At 47.5% G+C, this 23030-nt stretch overlaps 1 long non-coding RNA gene across 1 annotated transcript in view; it reads left to right on the top strand.

Moving 5' to 3' along the window:
- The window catches only part of LOC138514297 (uncharacterized), a 122758-nt gene that overhangs the window by 57431 nt on the left and 42297 nt on the right, over positions 1–23030 (top strand). Inside the window, exon 2 of the long non-coding RNA XR_011281908.1 lies at positions 8756–8889. This is a non-coding gene — a long non-coding RNA (uncharacterized lncRNA). The remainder of the gene's footprint in view (positions 1–8755; positions 8890–23030) is intronic.

Here is a 23030-nt window from a genome sequence, read left to right as displayed (position 1 = left end):
GGCCATGTGTCGGGGCCTGCTGGCAGGTGCCCATCACTGCTGGGTGGGTGGGGGTGTAGGGGAACATGAGTCGGGGCCTGCTGGCAGGTGCTCGTCACTCTGGGTGAGGGTGCAGGGGACATGAGTCGGGGGCCTGCTGGCAGGTGCTCGTCACTGCTGGGTGGGTGGGGTGGCTTGGGGACATGAGTCAGGGCCTGCTGGCAGGTGCCCATCACTGCTCGGTGGGTGGGTGTGGGTGCAGGGGGACATGAGTCGGTGCCTGCTGGCAGGTGCCCATCACTGTTGGGTGGGTGGGTGTTTGGCGGTGCAGGGGGACATGAGTCGGGGCCTGCTGGCAGGTGCCCATCACTGCTGGGTGAGTGGATGGGTAGCTGGGGGACATGAATTTGGGCCTGCTGGCAGGTGCCCATCACTGCTGGGTGGGTGTGTGGGAGTGCAGGGGGACAAGAGTCGGGGCCTGCTGGCAGGTGCCCATCACTGCTGGGTGGGTGGCTGGGGGGCATGAGTCGGGGCCTGCTGGCAGGAGCCCGTCACTGCTGGGTGAGTGGGGTGGCTGGGGGACATGAGTGTTCTATCATTGGTTTTGTGCATGTCTCAATGAACATTGCCTCAGTCATGTGTTACCACTGTGTGGCTCCATTGTGCATTCCTGCATGGGCATGGTTGTTCATTTAAGACTGTCATGGCATGGGTAATTTGGGAGTGGGTTCTGTGGATGGTTGCATGCTTGTACTGGAGGGCAAGGGGGATTAGGGATGGCATTAGGGACATGGGTATGTTTTGTTAGGACATGTGGTTTGGTGGGCCATGTGTCGGGGCCTGCTGGCAGGTGCCCATCACTGCTGGGTGGGTGGGGGTGTAGGGGAACAATAGTTGGGGCCTGCTGGCAGGTGCTCGTCACTCTGGGTGGGGGTGCTGGGGACATGAGTTGGGGCCTGCTGACAGGTGCCCGTCTCTGCTGGGTGGGTCCTTGGGTGGGGGTGCAGGGGGACATGAGTCGGGGCCTGCTAGCAGGTGCCCGTCACTGCTGGGTGGGTAGGGGTGCAGGCGGACATGAGTCGGGCCTGCTGGCAGGTGCCCATCACTGCTGGGTTGTCTGGGAGACATGAGTCGGGCCTGCTGGCAGGTGCTCGTCACTGCTGGGTGGGTGGGGTGACTGGGGGACATGAGTTGGTGCCTGCTGGCAGGTGCCCAGCACTGCTGGGTGGGTGGGGGTGCAGGGGGACATGAGTCGGGGCCTGCTGGCAGGTGCCCATCACTGCTGGGTGGGTGGGTGCATGGGTGTTGGTGCAGGTGGACATGAGTCGGGGCCTGCTGGCAGGTGCCCATCACTGAATTGGCTGTGGGACATGAGTTGGGGCCTGCTGGCAGGTGCCCATCACTGCTGGGTGGGTGCGTGGGGGTGCAGGGGGACATGAGTCGGGGCCTGCTGGCAGGTGCCCATCACTGCTGGGTGGGTGGCTGGGAGACATGAGTCAGGGCCTGCTGGCAGGTGCCCGTCACTGCTGGGTGGGTGGGGTGGCTGGGGGACATAAGTCAGGGCCTGCTGGCACGTGCCCATCACTGCTGGGTTGGTGGGTGGGTGTGCAGGGGGACATGAGTTGGGGCCTGCTGGCAGATGCCCATCACTGCTGGGTGGGTGGGTGGTCTTTTGATGCAGGGGGACATGAGTCAGGGTCTGCTGGCAGGTGCCCATCACTGCTTTGGCTGGGGGACATGAGTCGGGGCCTGCTGGCAGGTGCCCGTCACTGCTGGGTGGGTGGAGGTGCAGGGGGACATGATTCAGGGCCTGCTGGCAGGTGCCAGCCACTGCTGGGTGGGTGGGGGTGCAGGGGGACATGAGTCGGGGCCTGATGACAGGTGCCGTCACTGCTTTGGGTGGCTGGGAGACATGAGTCGGGGCCTGCTGGCAGGTGCCCTTCACTGCTGGGTGGGTGGGGGACATGTGTCAGTGCTCACGAGTGCATGGTGCCATGTGGGCTGCCCGCGGGGCATGCCCAGGGGTGTAGGGTAGTCCCCTGTGGTGTAGGCTGCCTGTGAGGCATGGGGAGGGTGGATGGGCTGCCTGCGCATATTCCGGGGATGCGCATGGACTTTTACACGCGTTTTCGATAGCGCGAGTGGGGTACGTGTATTCTGGGGGTGCGCATGGACTTTTACACACGTTTTTCACTAGTGCAGGTGGGGTATGTGTATTCCGAGGGGTGCACGTGGACTTTTACACACGTTTTCTCTAGCGCGGGCGGGGTACATTTATTCTGGGGGTGTGCGTGGACTTTTACACACGTTTTCTCTAGCGCGGGCGGGGTACGTGTATTCTGGGGGTGCGTGTAGACTTTTACACACGTTTTCGCTAGTGCAGGCGGGGTACGTGTATTCTGGGCGTACGTGTGGCATTTTACACATGTTTTCGCTAGTGGGGGTGGGGTACGTGTATTCCAAGGGGTGTGCGGGGAGTTTTACATGTGCTTTAGATAGCGCGAGCAGGGGAAACGTGTATTCTGGGGTGCGCGTGGACTTTTACACGTGTTTTTTCTAGTGTGGGCGTGGTACGTGTATTCTGGGGGTGCGCGTGGACTTTTACATGTGTTTTCGCTAGTGCAGGCGGGGTTCGTGTATTCTGAGGGGTGCGCTGGGAGTTTTACATGCATTTTCACTAGTGCAGGCGGGGTATGTGTATTCCGAGGGGTGCACGTGGACTTTTACACACGTTTTCTCTAGCGCGGGCGGGGTACATTTATTCTGGGGGTGTGCGTGGACTTTTACACACGTTTTCTCTAGCACGGGCGGGGTACGTGTATTCTGGGGGTGCGCGGGGAGTTTTACACGCATTTTCGCTAGTGCTGCAGGGTATGTGTATTCCGAGGGGTGCGCAGGGAGTTTTACATGCGTTTTCGATAGTGCGAGTGGGGTACGTGTATTCTGGGGGTGTGCATGGACTTTTACATACATTTTCAATAGCGCGGGTGGGGTACGTGTATTCTGGGGGTGCGTGTGGACTTTTACACACGTTTTCGCTAGTGCAGGCGGGGTACGTGTATTCTGGGGGTACACGTCGACTTTTACACATGTTTTTGCTAGTGGGGGTGGGGTACGTGTATTACGAGGGGTGTGCGGGGAGTTTTACATGTGCTTTCGATAGCGCAAGCAGGGGGAACGTGTATTCTGGGGGTGCGTGTGGACTTTTACATGTGTTTTTTCTAGCGGGGGCATGGTACGTGTATTCTGGGGGTGCGCGTGGACTTTTACACGCTTTTTCGCTAGTGCAGGCGGGGTTCGTGTATTCTGAGGGGTGCGCTGGGAGTTTTACAGGCATTTTCACTAGTGCGGGCGGGGTACCTGTATTCTGGGGGTAAGCAGGGAGTTTTACAGGCGTTTTCGCTGGAGCGAGCAAGGTACGTGTATTCCGAGGGGTGCGCAGGGAATTTTCCACGTATTTTCCTGGTTGGGGAGCTGTATGCTGGTCCACTGGCCTTTGCGCCATGTAGGGGATTTGTGCGATGTTTTTGGCACACAGGGCGGGGTTGGGGGCGTTACTGGCGCTGATGCAGGGTCGCTGCGCCGCTCTACACCACGGCTGGTTATGGATGTTGAAATCCATGAATATGCTGTCTGCTAAAATGGGTTTTGGTGCACGCGGCTGGCGCAGACTGTCGCACACGCACTTTATGCGCCAGCCGCGTGTGCCACTTGTGCGCTAAATTCTATGAATTACCCACTTAAATGTTAGAGTGCGTGTTGTGAAAAAGTAAATCTGCTCTATGCAACCCTTTTATCACAGACATATTTGTCAAATATAAAGTTGTGTGGTCATTCCGATCCTCTCAAAACACTTTTTGGTTTTATGCAAAGCAACCAGGAAACGTCATTGGTTCAATCTGACCCCTTTCCCTTTCTCATAGGGGTATTTCTGAAGATTACAAGAAGAGTGTACATTACTGTCCATCTTGGAATGATGACCTTCTTTAGGAACATAATATATATGGTTATTCTAGGCTTTCATAACGTGCTTTGATCAGTAGGAATAATGGAATGATCTTTTTACAACTACATTGTTAGTACAATTAGGTCCCTTCCTTTTTTAAATAGCTTTATTTGCAGAGAGGACACACAATTTCAAAATATCCTTCTTTCTTTGCAAAGGTCACGCTCATATTAAAACAAATTATCTGTTTCTCCAATGAGCACAGAAATTCTGTATGCTGTCCGTTGATTGCACACCCACCAATAATTAACAAAAAATAAAAAAGAACAAGCACAATTGTCGTCCCTGCAGTCTGGTCCTCTGGACCTGTATTAGGGCTGTCAGACCCCCGGCACTGCTGGCATAGTCTATCCGTGTCCCTCTTAGATTTCTAATGAACAATGATATGTCCTCTATTTGTTGGCGACATTTGTGGAGTACACACGTGATGACAAGGTACAACTACCATATTGGCCCACACCGCTTCTCATTCTACTTTTAACCATCAAAGCTCACCAATTTGACCCCTCTCAGATCTCTGTGTTTTTTCCCCTGGTCACACTGCTGTCAGCAATGACTGGATTTGCCATAGCAAATGTGAACCTGACAACAGAACTCTATCCCAATGAGACAGAAGGACAGAGAGTGGACAGAGAGAAACAGAGAGAAAGAGAGTGTAGTGATATAGAAAGAGAGAGAGACTACTAGATCGCTTTGCAATATGCTGTGAACAGCTAACAAATCTTTAACAAGCGCATAAGAATTCCTATGGGGTTAACAGGTTTTTCAGGTATATGTCACACTTACATAGGGTTGTAGTGGGTAATTTATCTTTGGAATATGAGGTGCAACGATGCCCACAAGCTGCTTGTGCTCATATACCTCTGCGACAAAAGAGGGTCCAATGAGTGGCCCAGAGATTGATCCAGAAGCATTTCATTGGAGAATATCTCCACCCTTCGGTGCACTGTGTCTGCTGGAAGTGACACTCTAGTGTGACATCCAAGAATGTACTCCACACTGCCAGGTCTTCCCTTATATTGGAGATAAGCTATACCCAATGCTGTGCTTTCTCATCACCTGGAAGAGCCATTGGGGTTACAGAATGCCCGCTGGAAACTACCAGTTTACATGTTGGCTCAGAATCTGTGAACCTCTCAGTTTTTTGGATCCTTCTTCTTCCTTCCTTATTTATTTATTTATTTTTGCATTTGTTGCAATGCACAAAACCCTCGGGTATCTAGGTGCTAGTTACATTAGGGTACAAAGTTACATGTTACATTAGGAAAAAGAGGTACAAAGGTACAATGTTACATTAGGAAAAAGAGAGGAAGGGAAAGGGGTGGGGAGAAGCAGTGTGGGGATGCAATAGTCTAAGGAGCAATACAGTGGGCCTCATTACGACCCAGGCGGATTTCGCGGTGCTAAATGCACCGCGAAGCATGGCGGAAAGCCGCCGATAGCGCCATGGGGGTTGGCGGATTTACCGCCCCATTCCGACCTTGGCGGGGCGGTAAATCCCCAATCCCCATTCTGCCCTTCCCCATTCCCATTTTTGCCCCATAGGGTATAATGGGAGTGGGGAAGGAGTTAATTACGCCACCGTAAAATACGGTGGCGTAATTAACAACGAGGTCCCGTAGCGCCATGGTTTTCTCCGCCTGGTAAAACCAGCCGGAAAAGGCCGCCATGGCGCTACGGGAACTCGTAGTATGGCGGAGAGGTACGCCATGCACTACGCTGGCGTAAAACCCTCTCCGCCAGGGTCCTAATGAGGCCCAGTGAGTTGAACAGCCACATCTTTAAGTTTCTGCGGAAGGTCCAGCAGGCCTGTTCTTTTCTGAATGCTAGTGGAAGATTGTTCCAGAGTTTGGCAGCCATGACCAGGAAGCTCTTGCCCTCTACTGAGAGGCGGTTGAAGTTGGGGGTCTTCAGGAGGTGTGAGTTTGATGATCTTAAAGGATGGGCTGGGACGTATTTCTCTATGCATCGTGAGATGTAGGTCTGGGCAGTGTTGGAGAGACATCGGTGGACCAGGGACAATGTTTTGAATTTAATACTTTCCCGGATGGGCAACCAGTGTGCAGCTCTCCTTACTTCTGAGATATGGTCAAATTTGGAGAGGCCAATGGCCACTCGGAGTTCATTATTCTGGACCGTCTGGAGTTGTTCAGGTTGCGGTTCAGAGGTACCGGTGAATAAGTCGTTACAATACTCGACTTTAGCTCCAGTTATAGCTCTTGCTATTGTTAGATGGCTGGGAGTGGGGAGGAAGGGCCTGCTGGCATCAAGCAGTTTGGCTGTGTAAGCCGTCCCTGAGGCGATCCTGTTCACTTGACGTGAGAGATTGAGGTTGGCATACAGCTAGACCCCAAGAGTTTTGGCAGCGACAGAGGTGGTGATGCGGTTACCATCGATGAAGAATTCCTTGTAAACTGGATCAATGTTGCGAAGTGTGAAGTTTGAGCCTATGAGGAGAATTTAAGTTTTGTTGTCATTAAGTAGGTGGGAAGCTATCCAATTTTGTATTACCTCGTAAGCAGAGTTTATCATTGCAGAGTCCTGGGCATATGATCCAGAGAGGGGGATAAGGAGCTGCGTGTCGTCAGCATAGTTTGTGTATGAAATGCCTAGTTGGTCAAGGTAGTTGAAGAGAGGTTTTGTGTAAATGTTTTAGAGGGTGGGGGAGAGGCAGGAGAGTTGGGGGACTCCGCAAGTGACAGGAGTGGGTTCAGCGGAGAATTTGTTGATGAAGACACAAGAGGATCTGTCAGCTATGAAGGACCTCACTCAATTGGTGGCTGACAGAGAGAAGTTTGCTGTTGAGGCAAGTTGAGAGCAGAGGATTTGCTGTTCTACTAAATTGCATGCTGCAGAGAGGTCTTGCATCTTCAGGAGGTCAGGTTTGCCAGTGTCTTTGATTGCATCGATTTGTATTTTCAAATCTAGTAGGGCATTTTTGGTTCCGTGTTTGGGGTGGAATCCTGATTGGAGAGTGCCCAAGATGTTGTTTTCCTCAAGATATGTTGGACCTGGAGGTAGGCAACACAATCAGTATCTTCAGGAGGTAGTTAATCGTGGTAATAGGGTGATAGTTTGTTGGGGTGGATGGGTCAAGGGAGGGTTTCTCAAGGAGCGGTAGGACCCATGCTTCCTTCAAGGAAGTTGGCACAGAGTTGGTGGAGAAGGATGCACTGGTGGCTGTGAAGAGGGAAATGAGTGTCTCGGCACAGCCTTTGATGATTGAAGCTGCGCATTGTGGGATAAAAAGACAGCCACAGAGCGACAGAGATGGAGAGGCCATGCTAGGCCCCATTGTGAGAGTGAAGCTGGCTCTATGTGGAGTTCCACTGAAATATAAAAGCTAGTACAAAAGAGTGATTTCAATATGAGGCCTAGTGAATGAGTGAGAATGGGCCTCCCTCCATTTTGTTACAATATACAGGCACTCAGCAGAACAAAGGCCAACTTAGAAATGGAATATTGTTAACTGCGACAAATGGGTTCAAAAAGACATGGGGCAGATGCTGACTTTGTGTAAATGCCCACTTTGACAGATTCAAAACTGTAACAATGCACATGGAAAGAAAAGATACATTCGTAATACTGTGCAACTGGAAGCTAAAAAGGAGGAATGATGCCTTACATTGGGAAAGTAAAATCAAATGACAGACTGCGTTTCCGGAATAAAGAGACCCAATTTCAGCACATACAAATGACAACATTTATAAGGAAAGGCCAAATTAGTTTTTGCATAAATGAACACTGGTTTCTTATGCAACTGTGGCCTATCTGTGTGCATCATAGTACTAGTGAATGGACCTCTATTCTAATGTAGCAGAATAGAAATATGATATTGTGAATAACAGGCCCTGATGCAGTATTGAAAGTTACAATACAAAACTTCCCATTTATTCCCAGTGATTCCAATGTCAGAATTACAAAGCCTTACATCTCATTTGTATGTGTATTGCAAAGCAATATGTGAAGCAAATTTCCCATTTATTCCATTGTATCCCAAATCAAAATTACAAAGCATTGCATCTCAGCTGTATGTGTGTTACAAAACGACATTTTCCCTTTGGTCCCATTTTTATCTGACCCAAATCACAAAGCCCTGCCTTTCATTTCATGTGTGTTGCAAAGATGAATTTTACCACTATATTCCTTTCCCTAATATTGCATTTCTAGTAAGTAGCCAAAACAATTGTTCCGTTGTGCTCGCACTCCCTGCCCCCTACCTTTAAATCAAAGGGGTCATATTTAATTGACCTCTAATGTGGGGGTTGCTGGGAGAAAAATATGTTTTTCAAATTAAGCCATCTGGTTTATCTTGTATTATATTGTGAATGTTTTATATTGTTTCCTTTACCACAAAACCTGAATTTAATTCAGACTGCAAATCTCGAAGTTCTATCTGTGTGTTGTGGTAACAAAAAGCTATATGCTAGTAAATTGGTGGAGACAATTGCAATTTGTGATATTGTGTCGAGCAACGGCATTGGTGGCTGAGTTGTGATTGTCTTGTTATTCTTTGTCCAAACTTAAATAAATATGTATTCTGAATATACACAGGCCTGGTTCCTAGCTCATTGGTAGGGTGCGTGTCTGCCACATCGCTCAAGGGGAGAAGGATTTCCCTGAGTTGAGAGTGGCCATTCTAATAATCCGTAACAGAGCATTTCTCACTGTTTTTCCAATTATCCGCAGGAAAGCGGGATTCCATGGCCACTGAATGCAATTTGATCTCCAGAAAAGTCAACATCACTGATCGCCCTTTTGTTATTTCAGATGCCAGAGGAAGACCCAGGTCCTCAGCCAGCACCTGAGAATCCTGACATGACTGAGACGATTCCCCCTGCTTCTACTTCCTACCCATTGGCAAGAAGTCCTCATGGAGAACCTGATACAATCCCAACCACCCGGTAAAGCCCAATTCTAGAAAGGTTTTGAACGGCAAGGCCACACATGCCACCGAACACTGTATTGACATTGATAGGTCCATATAAAGGTGCTTACCAAATTTAATGTACGAGCAGCAGACTTTAATTCACATGTTTATATTCCTGGCATCTCACATAGATCCTCACCAAATCCATTGGTTTATGTAACTGAGCTCTACTCTGAAGGTATGTAAACATTCACAAGCTCATCCGTCTGACCAAGACAGATGTGGTGTCAACTGGAATGCCACTTTTGCTTTCATGGGCACTCTGCCCAGTGGGGAAATCATCAGGTCTTGTCACGGCATTTCCATAAATACCCAAACCATCCTACCTTGCTGCAACTCTTTCCATAATTTTCTGGCCACCATACCCACTTGTGTGGTAACTATACGTTCAGAGCCCTGATATGATATGATGGGTTATTTATAATGTGACCCGGGGATCGTCTTGCTTTCAAGGCCAACACGTTGCCCCTGAGCTATCCTCCCTTCCTTCCTTCCTTTCATTTGTTCAACTTATGTGATCTAAAACCTCCTCCGAAACCCTTCTTCTGGAATTAGCACCCACTTCCTTTCTGTATAGTAAACCAGGGACTCACACTATGTCCTGCTCAACCAGCGTAGCAGGCCTTTCCTGGCAACCCCCTACTGTTTCTCCCTTGTCCAAAACTCTAGACAAGTGTATGCTACTCTCCAGATGTTTTACATGTGCGCTCAAACCTACATACATAATAGGTTTTGATGCTTAAAACCCGAGCATGTTTAAAGCCCAGTGTACTCCTCCACTGTGGTATTAATTAACATCTTTCATCCCATGTTGGGTGAAATGTGTCTGAAAATACATGTGAGCAGCCAGCATGCCACTTACTGAGTGTAGTCCAGTTGCAGGCTGCATCCGTGCCATGCGTTGCAACCACAGCTCAGAGTCCAGCTCCCCCAAGCTGCTTACTGGTCATGCCTACTTCTTGACAGAATGTCCTCTTTATACTGGAGCCAAGCAAACCCTATTTTCACTTGTGTCTTCTTTATCACATTCACATATATCATTTACACCATATTCCGATCATGAGAAAGTGACAATAAATGGTAGCTTTTATGAGAAATGCTGATGCCTGGTTCTCAGTGATTGCAAGTACCTTTGATCTCTGTGCTAATGTCCTCTTCTCTTATTTAGAGACGTAGCAAGCGTTCATCTCCCTAGGGAGTAACAGAAAATCTCCATAATCATCTGAGACTCATATCAGGTGTGGCTGTGTACAAATGTGCTCCCAATGGGGGTTCTGTTCCCATGTATGGCAGCCTCAGGACCCTCTTCAATCTCTTTATTTTTCACCTAGCCTACCAACATTGCCAGGCACCCCTGAAACACCCTTTTCCTCCTACCCTTTACCCCTAAAACCATCCTGTCCTCCCCTAGAATTTCCATTCTTTGTTCCCTCCATCTTATCTTCCTAACGCGCACATCTTTTCCTACTTTCCTCGTCTGCTCCTTATCCACCTGCACCCCATGTTTTTTGGGCATCTTCCACACCGTTCCTGGTTCCTTCCTTGTTTGGTGAAGGTGCTCCAGTCACCACTTCCACCACTCTGCCCACCTGAACTCCATTCCATTCTGTTCTATGAACCGCTATGTGTCCAGGGATGCACTGTCTGCATCCTCTTTGCCGATGTTACCACTTTCTTTTACTACAAAAAGTGGGTATTCAGCCCCTGATCTTTTTTCTCCCCTCACCCCACCCTTCTATATATGTTGTCTAAACTTAACATCTATAGTTTTGCAGCAAAAAAGTGGTAAAATATGCAACAAAAAGAATTTTGCAAAATGTCATTTGGCAAAAGTGGATAATACCTACTGTCCAACCAGCCCTTATTCATTTTGACTGACATTCTTTTTCTTGCATTGCCACAAGGGGGGTACTTGCTAATGCCCACTGCTTCATCCGCTCTACCTTCATCCTGTATCCCTTTAAGTTGTCTTTTAGGGGTGGCTTTGTCTGTGTTCCACTCTTGAACACAAGCACTGGTTGACCCTTTCGGGTTTGAGTCATGAGTTGAACTCCCCAGACGGACACTCCCCATCCTAACTTTACCCCCAGTAGTCGTGCCCTACACCCCTCCTTTCATTCTGCACAAGCATAGCCCTTTTGGGAGAATAGCCTGCCATAACTATCAACTTTCTTCTTCTTCGCTCAGCTCTTGTCTGCTCTAAAACAAGATAACACAAACTACTTTCAATCTCTTAGTCAGTCACAAGCTAATTCTCCCAAATTGCTTTTGTTCTACTCTTTATGAAACCCATGCCCCATCTCCTTCGGACCCTTCTGCCATTTTTAATCTCCCTGCTGATGATTTTGTTAAATTCGTTTCTATCTTATCAGGCTTTGACTAATTAATACTGTTTGTGCTGATCCTGGATCTATGGATCTTTCCACTGACAGCCCTCCTATTTCCTCTGGTTCCTTTTCCTCCATTGCCCCCATTTCTAAGGATGATGCTATTCTTTTAATTTCTCGAACCCATCACACTGCTGCCCCTTCTGAACCTTTAAGAGCTTCCTTGATTACATCTATCTTTCCTGCACTGGCTCCTTTTCGTGTGTCTCTATTCAACCTTATTTTATCCTTGGGTTCTTTTCCCCTCTACTCTGAAAACTGCCACTGCTATTCCTTTGTTAAATCAATCTAAAAATTGTTTTAATTGAAATGAAATTGCGGGTAAAGGGATTATATAGTAAATGCATAAATGAATACATTTTCTCTTTTTTTATCTTTTGAATTGTTGAGAAATCATTGTAATTGTATTGCCTTAAAGTAATGTGCATGATGTTTGGTTTTAGTGTATAAGATTTTAATTAACCAATTTGCACTTTAAATGAATAATAATAAAAATAAATCTACTTTAGACCACTCTGATGCTGCTAATTTTCTCCCTATTTCCCTCCTACCCGACAGGCCTAAACTTTTAGAGAGGCTTGCTTAAACTCACAATTTGCTTCCCATTCACTAATCTGGCTTTCATTCTGGTTTCTTGACTGAAACTGCACGTCCATCCGTGTTTAACTCTATTGGTCACGTTCATCATCTTAAGCTGTCTTTTGCCCCTCATTCTGTTTGACCTAAGTGTAGCATTCGACACGTTCAACACGGTTGACCACCGCACTCTGATTTCTACTCATTCTTCTTTAGGTCGGTCTGGCCTTGTTCTCAGTTGGTTTTAGGTTTGTTGCTAGGTCTGGAAAAGATCCGGGGCTACACTCATATCGGGATTGTCGGCTATAGCCCCCTATGTCCCCCCCACCCCCTAGCAACGCTTCTGGTTGGGTTTCTTCCGATCTCTCTAATTGTTCTTCTACTGTGTCTTTGAAGGCTTCCTCTTCCAATTCCTATCCCTCCCCTAATGGGCTTCCTCAGCGATCAGTTCTCGGCCCACTGCTCTTCACTCTCTATACCTCATCTTTAGCTTCCCTCATATCTCACCTTTATGCCGATGACAGACAGTTCTTACTCTCCTTCCCGTCCTTTAATGACTGTATTCATCAGCACCTTTCTGAGTGTTTATCTGCTCTTAAATCTCGAATGGTCTCGGGTTCTCCGTCTTAATTCTAAAAAACTGAAACCCTTCTTTTTTGGCACATCTCCTACGATTCCCCCTCCTTCAGCTTTCTATTTCCCATCAGGCTCGTAATCTGGGTGCTATTTTGGATTCTTTCTTTTTTCTTCAGGCTCAATTTTCAACTGTGGTTAAATCTTTTCATTTTCATCTTTTTAATGTTAGGAAAATATGTCTTCCGCTTACTTTCTCCTCTAGTGAACCTTTGGTCTTATCTTGTCTTCGTTACTGTTGCTCGCTTCATGTTGGGCTTCCAAAGCAGGCCCCTCTTCCTTTCTGTGGCATTACACATTCCGCAGTTAGGAATCTTTTTTGCCTCTACCTTTCTGCCCAAGTCACTTCTTACCTTGCTCACCTCCACTGGTTGCCTATAATGCGACGTTTCGAATATCAGTTTCTTTGTCTTGTCTACATGTATTCCTGCTCTGTCACCTTCCTACCTTTGTTCTTCAATCCTTACATGTCATCCCTCTAGAAACCTTCATTCTGCATCACCATTTCTGTTTTGCGTCGTGACGTTTTCATTCCTTCCTACTGCTTGCACCGGGGAGCTGACATCTTTTCACCTTTGATATCCCTGCTTGCTCTTCTCTGGAACCATCATGTGAATTTAGATCTTGCTAGTGTTTGTTTTCTTTCATTTACTCACTTTATGTACTGTGATTATATTTTTGCAAAGCACTTTGGATAAAAGCACTCTATAAGCACCAACTAATAAATAAATACAATTAAAATAATAATACAAATGAAAGCAGCTGGCATTCCCGTGGATTCTCACCTCAATGCTGGCTTCATGGTATTCAACCCTTTTATGATCTCCTCACTTAAAAAATACTCTCCCAGTGGCTAGCAATAAAGAGATGGTATGCACAACCTTGTCTTCTGGTGGAGGAGCTCTGATGCCTGCTCCCATGTTATGGTATGGTACAGTACTTGTTAAGCGCAGACATTCACCTCGCAACGAGGATTCAAGGCCAAACCCAAAGCAAGACAGTTTAGAATAGGGACAGTGCCACCACCCTCCTGGCCTCCCGCCACCGGGGACCATCAGAAAAGTCCCTCGTTCTTGCATCCCTCCATCCCACTTTGGCAACCTCTCTCAGAAAGCCAGGCTATGATACCTTTAAGGCTATACCAGGAGACAGCCAATCAGCTGGTGGCAAGGCTCGATGTGTCAGCAGTCTTCTCGGATTCGGTCGAAATGACCAAGCCCAATTTACCTACCCCACCAAAAGACCTAAAATGCGTACTACCAAAAATTCGAACACCAAAAGTTCGAACCTTTTGTGGTATGTATGTTTTGGTGGGGTAGGTAAAAAAAAAAAAAAAAAAAACAAACAAAGGCTTGCAGCTGCCCGACAAAAATAAAAAATATAAAAAAGGCTGCGGGTGCTATAGGGCTGTCCCCCGCAACACCCCGCTCACCATACTATGCAGTATAGTGAGCGGGGGTTGCCGGAGACAAACCCACAGTTGCACGACAAAAAAAGAGAAAAGGACCCTGCGACACCAGTTCCCGATCACGGAAGTGAAAGGGAACAGGCGTCTCAGGGTCCAGCGAGACGGAAGGCAAGGTAACTAAGGTGTTGGGGGTGTGTTGGGGTGGGGGTAGGGGTGTGGGTGGGGTTTTGGGTAGGGGGTGGGCACATCGGGAATGTTCAGGGGAGAAATGACCAAAGATTATTTCGAGCAAATAATCTTTGGTAATTTCTCCCTCGAACATTTCCGTCACGGGAAAGAACACAGATTCGTCTTCCCTGTGCCACCCTCCCTGTGACGCCATGGGTAGGAAACGGATGCCTCCCTTTCCCAAATGGACCTTGTAGACACACTTTAGATTCTCCTACTGGCCTTGGGATGTTTTGCCTAAATCACATTCCTCTATTAGAAACCAATACCTTAAGTCCATGCCTGAAAATATTTTGATTCACTGAACTCTGAGGGAAGTCAAACCAGTGCTTATGGGTATGTGCCAACAAATGCCCCAGCTGCTAAACAATTCTAAGCACTACCCATAAACATAACAGACATGCTAGTCATGGTGGTCACGGGACATATGGCATCTCCCAAGGACATCCAACCATTAACTATCCTTAGAGCTAAGGCTCTGGACACCAAGAGAATGGGCCAAAGAAGAAGTTGAAACATGCTGGTTTTAAAAGGCACACCAGTTAATCCAACAAATGCAGGGGCCGATGAGGGTGCCGGGAAACTCCTAAGAGCCACGACAGAAGCTCCAAATATTTATGTTGAAAGTGACATTCTGCAATCAGTTTTCTTAGTGATACTGTTATATTATGTTATCTTGCATTTGTATAAGTGCCTCCTGCCAAACTTCATGGCTTCAAAGCGCTTTGCCTATCAGAGAGGCAAAGGAGGAGTATGATAGAACATTCAGTAGTGGGAGGGAGAAGTAAAGTGGGGTAGATAGTTGGGATGAGGGCGAGGGGTAAATACAATGGGACCAATTGTATTGTGGGACTCCACTGTAGTCTATGGGGCACAGCGCCAAGCGGAGAGATAGCTGGAGAGGAGGTGTTCTCTATGCAAAGTGGGATATGTCTGGAAATAATTTACTGCATGGTGAGCCTCGGCATATAGAAGCCATGCCTGAGAAAAACACATGGGGCAATGCCCTTGCACTTACTTGCCTAGGCCCTCAACAACATTTGCGAGGGGTTGTATGTCAGAAATCCAAATTTTCCAAATTTGCAAAAGCTCCCTGAAAAGTGAGGAAAATAAATTCTCACATTTCTAAGTTTCCTCATTTGTCATGGTTACCAAAACCCTAACCTTGAGCTCAAACTGCTTATGGCCACACTTTGAGCCTTCCACTTTGCCATGGTGAGCCAAGGCATGTAGAAAACCACGGCCAAGAAAACACACTGTGCAAAGGCGTTCTACTTCCTCCCCTAAGCCACAAATATATATGGAAAAGCTGGAAGGAAAATATTGGCACATTTAACTGAGGACATGATATAAGTCGTTTATAACGTGCCGGTACACAAGTGTTTCTAGGTGCGACAAGACAAGGGAGGGAAGACAAAGGAAGGACAAAACAAACGCTCTTACTGGGCCTTGTGTCATTCAGATCGTGAAGGTGCAATATGCAAAAGAGCAGGGGGGTGGGGGAATAGGGGAAGTGCCCGGGGGAGGGAAGGGGGAAGTGTAATCAGGGCAACAATGCTCTGAGTAAGTGCATACAGCCAGGGCAACACGTCTCAGGGTAAGTGCAAGGAGGCAGGGGACTGTAGTGTTCCAGATACAGCCCCTAAGCGCATGGTAGGCCTGGAGGCAGTGTCGGGGCTACTGATCAAGGGGGAGCATGGTTCCATTGAGACTCTGAGGTTAGCCAGGCAACCAGTCAGCGCAGCATACAGGTTGGTCAGCAGGGGAGAGAGAGAGAAAACAGATGCGAAAAGCTAGGTCTTGAGCTGCTTCCGGAACTTCAGGTGGTCCGGCTCAAGTTTGAGAGGGGCAGAGAGGCCATTCCAGAGGGAGGCACCTGCAGAGGAAAGAGATCTACCCCCCTCTCTGCCTGGTGAAGCATCTGACCCTCAGAGAGTTGGAGGTGGCTGAGCAAAGGGCTTGAGAAAGGTGTTTAGGAAGAGAGAGTTGGATGCAGTGTGGGCCCCGGCCCCAGAAAGCCTTGTGGACGATGCAGAAGATCTTGAACTTGATCCTTACAGCCACTGGGAGCCAGTGGAAAGATTCCAGGGCTGGAGATATACGGTCCCTGGGCTTGAGGCCAAGGACAAGTCTCACAGTCCTGTTCTGGATCAGTTGCGGAGGGCGGAGAGTAGAGGAAGGCAGATTGAGAAAATGGCTGTTTCAGTAGTACAGCCTACAGAGAACCTGGGCTCTGGAGGCAGTGAGCTTCTGGGGAAAAGTGAGGAATGGAAGAATACCTATGAGGAGGTGCAGCTGGTAGTGGGCTTTTTTGGCAAAGTCTGTGATGTGAAGAGAGAAGAGAGTGGTGTTGAAGATGACATCAAGGTTTTTAGCCTCACAGGTAGGTGAATGAAGAGGGCCCAAGGAGGGCGGCCAGAGTGAGAGAGGGAAAGCGGGAGCAGGGGTCCCAATGAGAAGGATCTTATTCTTACTGGCATTAAGGCAGAGATCATTGGAGATGCACCACTCCTGAATCGCGGATAGACAGTCAGGAATGAGCGAGAGAGGAGAGGAGGCTGAGGGTAGCCTGAAGCAGAGCTGTGTGTCATTTACATAACACTGAAAGTTAGAGGAGAAGGTAGAGATAAGGTCATCCAAAGGGTTCAAGAAGACATTGAAGAGCCAGTGTGAGAGGTTAGAGTCCTGGGGAACACCACATGTAGAGAGTAGGGTGGCAGAGAGAAAGGATCCAAGTTGGACCTGGGAGGATTGGTCCAGGAGGAAGGAGGTCAACTAAGCCAGGGGCTGATCCATGATGCCCATGTTCTAACGGAGATGATTGATCAGGATGGCATGATTGACCGTGTCAAAAGCAGAGGAAAGATCAAGGAGGTAGAGGACAGAAGGAAGGCTAGAATCGATATTAGTGAGCAGATCTTCACATGTGTTCAGGAGAGCAGCTTCTGTGCCTATGGCTGCTCTGAAGCCAGACTGATGGTCATGGAGACAACCAACAGATTCAGTGCAGAGACTAAACTGGGAGATGGCCAGCTTTTCCAGGAGCTTGCCCAGGAAGAGAGTGATAGAGATTGGGTGGTAGTTGCAAGACAGGAAGGATCGCCAGAAGGCTTTTTCAGGAGGGGGTGCACAAGGGAGTGCTTGAGGGGAGAGAGGAAAGTTCCAGTGGCAAAAGAGTGATTGCAGAAATTGACCAAGGCTGTAGTGAGGGTGTCAATGTGGTCCTTGATGGTTCTCCAGGAGCAGGTGAGCACCTGCTTGGATGACACTTACATAGATCGGAGATTGAGAGGAAGAGGAGAGAGAGGACAGGATGTCCTGAGTTTTATTGGTGAGGTGAGAGGCTAGAGCCGTGCAGAGGGTCTGGGTTTGAACAGTAGAGGTGGAGACTGCAGAGGGATTGACCAGCTCCTTGCAGATTTTAAAGAGTTTGGCCGTGTCGTTAGAGGCCGCGGAGATGCAGGCTTGGATGTGGATTCTCTTCTTGGTCAGGACAGAGAGTCTATATTGCATTTGGAGCAGGCAGCAGGTCAGTTGTCAGAGGATGCATCCGATTCCCTCTACTTCCTTTCTACCAACCTACATGTGTGTTTCAGGATTGAGAGATTGGAGTCATACCGAGAGTTGCGCTTGGAGGTAGGCTTCAGATGGATTCTCCTGACAGGGGCAAGGACATCCAGATTGTTGGAGATAGAAAGATGCAGGTTATAGAGGGCTGTGTCGGGGTGTGAGTCAGCCACAGGCATAGGAGGAGCAGAGAAAGTACAGGCAAAGGCCTCAACTGACACCTGTTGCATGGGCCGAATGACAGAGAAGGTAGGAGGCAGTGCTGGGGTCGGCTTTGCCTGTAGGACAGAGAGCTTCAGGTGAGAGGAGAGCAGAAAGCAAGAGAGGAGTGGTGAGAGGGTTTGAGAGGGTTTGAGAGAGGGATGTCTGAGGAGATGATAGCATCCAAGGTGTGTCCAGCAGAGTGTGTCGGACGAGAGGGAAGAATGGAAAGAGAGAGAGAGAGTCGCAGAGGTTGTGGAAGGGCCCCAAGGAGGGTTTAGAAGCATCCAGATGGATGTTGAGGTCTCAGAGAAGGAGAAATTGAGAGGTAGAGGCAAGGAGAGAAGAGGAGAGGTCAGTCCACTCTGAGAGGAAGAGGTCGACAGGTGGCCCATAGATGGTGGCCTGTAGATGGTGGCCACAGTCAGAGAGAGGCCAGGAGAGATAGAGAGCATGCAGACCAGGCATTCAAAGGAGGAGTAGACCTGCGTAGGAATGACAGAAGCAGGGACCCACTCCAGAAAGATCAGAGCTACTCTACCTCCGGGAAGGTTGGTTCTGGGTTTGGAGAGGATATTGTAGCCATCAAGGAGGAGAGTGTCAAAACCTGTGATAGAGCTGGCTGTCAAACATGTCTCATTGAGAGCAAGGACATCCAGGCCAAGTTCTTCAAGGAGGTGGCAGATGCCAGAGCAGTGTTTGACAACAGAGTGAGAGTTGAGAGTAGTGACGTGGAGCAGGTTGCCACAATTGAAAGAATTCCATAGAGGGGTACAAGCTTGAGGTACGCTCTGCAGAGGTGGTAGAGTAGCCCAAGAGTGGGCGGTGGTGGTAGAAGGAGAAGGAAAAGTAGCCAGAGAGAATGAAGAGCGTTAAAGAGAGGTGGAAGTGGAACGAGGTGGCCGAGGAGCATCAGAGGAGCTGATAGGATTAGCAGGAGAAGGAATAAAGTTGATAAGACGTGGGGGACGCCTATTGAAAAGGAGGAGATTTGGCTGAGGGCCCTGGAGCAAGTCAGGGCCATTCATATAGACATTAATGATGGTCTTGGAGGAGTGGAAGTTGGCCAAGAGGACCTCTCAGCATGTGCCACCATTAATGGGAGAGGATGAAAAAGGAGAGAGAGCAGAGACCATTTGAGGGGTCCATAGGTCTGGAAAGGGAACAACAAAGAGGATGCCAGTAAGAGTCTGTCTGGAGGAATCACTGATGTAGGTATCAGCGATAGGGAGGCCTGGGCTGGAGACAAGTCTGTCCCTCTTGAACTTCATAATTCCTGACTTAGTGAGAGGGATACGATAGTAGATAGAGTAGCAGTTAGAGAGGATAGGGGAGACAGAAGGCACAATACAGGGTGTGAGGAGGAAGTAGGAGGAGGAGGGAACAAAAGAGAGAGGATGCAGGATGCACAAAGTGGGGGGAGGGAGTCACGCAGTAGGGAACACACAGAAGGGGCAGACAGGTACACTCAACAGTACAAAGGGTACCCCCAGCGGGATGAGATCCTAGAGAGTGAGAGAGAGCCTAAAGGACACAGATCACAGTACAGCAATCAGCTCAGTTAGAGGGTGGAACATAGAGAGTGGGAGAGAGCCTAAAGGACAAACAAAGATCACAGTTAACAGTAACCACCATTTGGGGGGGCTAGAGAGTGGGAAAGAGCCTAGAGGACACAGATCTCAGTACATCAGTAACCAAAGTTGGGGGGGGGGACTTAGAGAGTGGGAGAGAGCCTAAAGGGACACAGATCAAAGTACAAAGTACAACAGTTTCCAGAGTTGGGGGGGGACCTAGAGAGTGGGAGAGAGCCTAAAGGAGACAGTTCACAGTACAATAGTAACCGCAAATGAGGGGACCTAGAGAACACAAAGTATGGTTATCTGCTGTAAGGGGAGAGCCTAGGATTGCGTAGTGACAGAGTACTTTAGGTCAGATGGTTAAGTGGAAGAACATGCAAAGGCCGGGATTTTAGTAGTGAGCACTAGTGGCTGCTCCCCCTCCCTGCACCTTTCCTACCTTTCGGGTGCTGATGGTCAACAGCTGCACCGCGCAATTACACTCTGCACCACTACCCCTTAGTCACCAAACACCTGCGTCGCACAACACTGCAGCCTTGTCCTCCGACAGCTTTGCTGCAGAGGGTCCAATCCTCTGTTCTTAAAGGTTTGGATGCATGGACGTAGGCACAACATATTACGTATCGACGGCAGTGTCTCCTTCACACCTGCGTCGCACAACAGTGCGGCCTTGTCTGGCAAGGGATTTCAATCATGGCTTCCTTGGGAGCTGAAGCCCAGTCCGGCCTTCCTGGAGGGTCCTGAGTCCTGATGGAGCCTTTTAAGCTAATGGTTATATTGGTGTGTGAGGCTTAAATCCTCTTACGCTGAGGCTGGACGCTTATGGGCGTTACTTTAAATAATCCAGCCTTTGACTAGCCTTACCACCCTCAGTTGCCGTTACTGTGTCCTATTAATAGAGGGCATCATGCGAATGTTAGTTCAAAATAGGGCTGCACAGTCTAGTTAACAGACTAGGTTTCCAGGTCTAGGGGGCGTGGCGTGGCACCAATAGAGGTGGACGCCTAGCGCGAGCGCTCCACTCCGGCAATTTTATATAGTACTAAATTTACATGTTAATCACCTTGGGTATGCAAACAAATGCCCCAATTTCCTTACCCGAATGTTTCTTTCGCTCGCTGAAGCTTAATGAAGATGTAACACGGCCGAATCCTTACATCTCCGCATGTCGGAAAGCTGGGTCTTTGAAGCTGCATCATCCCGTGAGTGGGCAGCCGACGTTCCAGTCAGCTGGTCGGCTGCCGTGATGTGAGTGGCTTGCATTACACTGGGAAGTGTATTCTTCAACAACAAAGGTCTTTTTCTACCGTTTCTTCATTATTCAAGCCTAAAAGATATTAATAGACTGCACACATTATATGTTAAGTGTTTTTCCAGCGCTTTTGTATCTTTTTTTCGCCACTTACTAAAATAACTCCATATTTTAAAGTGTTTTTGAGGAGAATTACCAAAAATATACCTTCTTCTTCCCCTCTTTTTTTGTGTCCCATATATAAGCACTGCTCTGCCTCAATAAGCCTGTTTTCTAACCAACTCATTATTAGGCCTGTATCTGAATAATTAACCACTGAGAGCCCTTTATATATATATCTCTGGCAAGCTCTGTGAGGAGGAAAAAGAAACATTACAGGAGCTTTTGGTGAAACAGGGGGGAGTGGGTGTGGATTTATCACAAATTTATACTGTTCATATATCCTTCCACACATACATTATGATCACCAAACAGGGACAGCTCAAAGAGGTCCCCGCATCGTCTTTTGCTGCATTAAAAAGACATAAAAGTGAGTTTCCAATGCCAAAAGAGGATGATGTAGATCCTGTCATGCAGACCATTTTGTTGGAAATAAGAGCCCTTAAACCCTTTACGGAGGACACTAATGCTAAACTATAGCAACTAGATAACAAATGGTCTGCTTTTGAGTCCCGGATGAATGAGGTGGAAAGGAGAGTTAGTGACGCAGAAGATTTTAGACACTATTTTAGAAACCACAATAGCCTCATTACAACAACAAGCGGAAAACCTTGAAAATAGAAACAGAAGACACAATCTTCGCATTGTTGGCCTTCCTGAAGGAATTGAAAAAGACAATCCTACTGCTTTCTTATATTTGTTTCTTCTTCAAATTCTTAACCTACCGGCATCTGTGCAGCTTAACATTCAAAGAGCACATTTTATTGGCCCTAATATACCATCTCTAAGCACCATACATACACCAAGAACCCTTATACTCGCCCTTTTAGACTTTAACCACATTACACTTATTATCGAAAAAGTCAGAGAACTCAAACAGCTAACATGGGAAGGTAGAAAATCTACATATCTCAAGATGTTTCCAAGATAACAGCGGCGAGAAGAAAATAATTTTTGGCTTTCAGACCTGCCCTTAGGCAGCTTAATGCCAGATATGGTATTATTCATCCATCAACCTTTAAAGTCACTTTAAATGGGCAATCTTCTACCTTCCAAAACACTGCGGATTTAAGACAATATATCCAGTCTCACAAAAGGAACGATATGGATACCTCTAACCCCATTACTTGAATTAATTTTTATGACATTGCATTTTTATTTTTGCATCATACATTTTGACCTCCTTTGCCGGAGCGGGATTTGGTAGTCCTCTTCTTCTTTTGGCTCCCACCCCCCCAGGTTACTACTTTTTGACATTAATTGATGTGGCTGGTTCCTGTTAGCCACTGTTCTTTTGACCCCTTTTGCATATTTTTCTCTTTTGCCAATTTTCATGTTTTTATTGTTTGTGGTCCCCTCTTCCTTTTGTATCGCTCCTTACATGTATCCCCCTGTTCTGCTGGTTACTTCCTCATATTCTATGTTAACCGATTTTACTGCCCTAATGAGAATACATTTTTTTTCTGTGTTCTTTTTTATTGACTGTTTGCATATTTTTATACCTATGAACCTACTCTCCAGTTTCGATGCATCTTAACAAAGATTCTTGGCATGTGAAAGGTTTACATAATCTGGTTAAAAAGCAAAGGTTCTCTCGCACCTCAATAGATTAATGCCCTGAATTTCTTGTATACAAGAGTCTCATCTTTCTGGAGAAGAAGCCTCCAAACTCAAACGCCACTCAGTGGGCCAGGTCTTTTCTAGTCTAGCAAATGGAGAAAGAAAATGGTGTAATCACTCTCAATAATAAAGCCCTTAAATGCAAAGTAATTTCTACAGAATATGATAATTTAGGAAGATGGGATATTATCAAGCTATTAGTCGACTCCACAACATATACGATTCTCTATATATATGGCCCAACATCTGCTGATCCCTCCTTTTGGAGGCATTTTAGAGAGCATGTGATTCGATGCAATCCTCAAAATCTGATTGCATGCAGCGACTTCAACCAAGTCATTGATCCCTTTATGGATACGAAATCTGATGTACAGTACACTAATACTACATCCCATAAGCAATTTATTAATTTCATATCTGAAGCCGGCCTTAGTGACGCATGGCATATCCTCCGTCCTACAGATTATGAATATACCTTTTATCCTACACCTCACAATTCCTTCTCTC

This window comes from Ambystoma mexicanum, chromosome 12 (assembly GCF_040938575.1).
Source record: "Ambystoma mexicanum isolate Mex_15411 chromosome 12, UKY_AmexF1_1, whole genome shotgun sequence".
Lineage (NCBI taxonomy): Eukaryota > Metazoa > Chordata > Amphibia > Caudata > Ambystomatidae > Ambystoma > Ambystoma mexicanum.
This window is presented reverse-complemented; position numbering and strand designations above follow the sequence as displayed.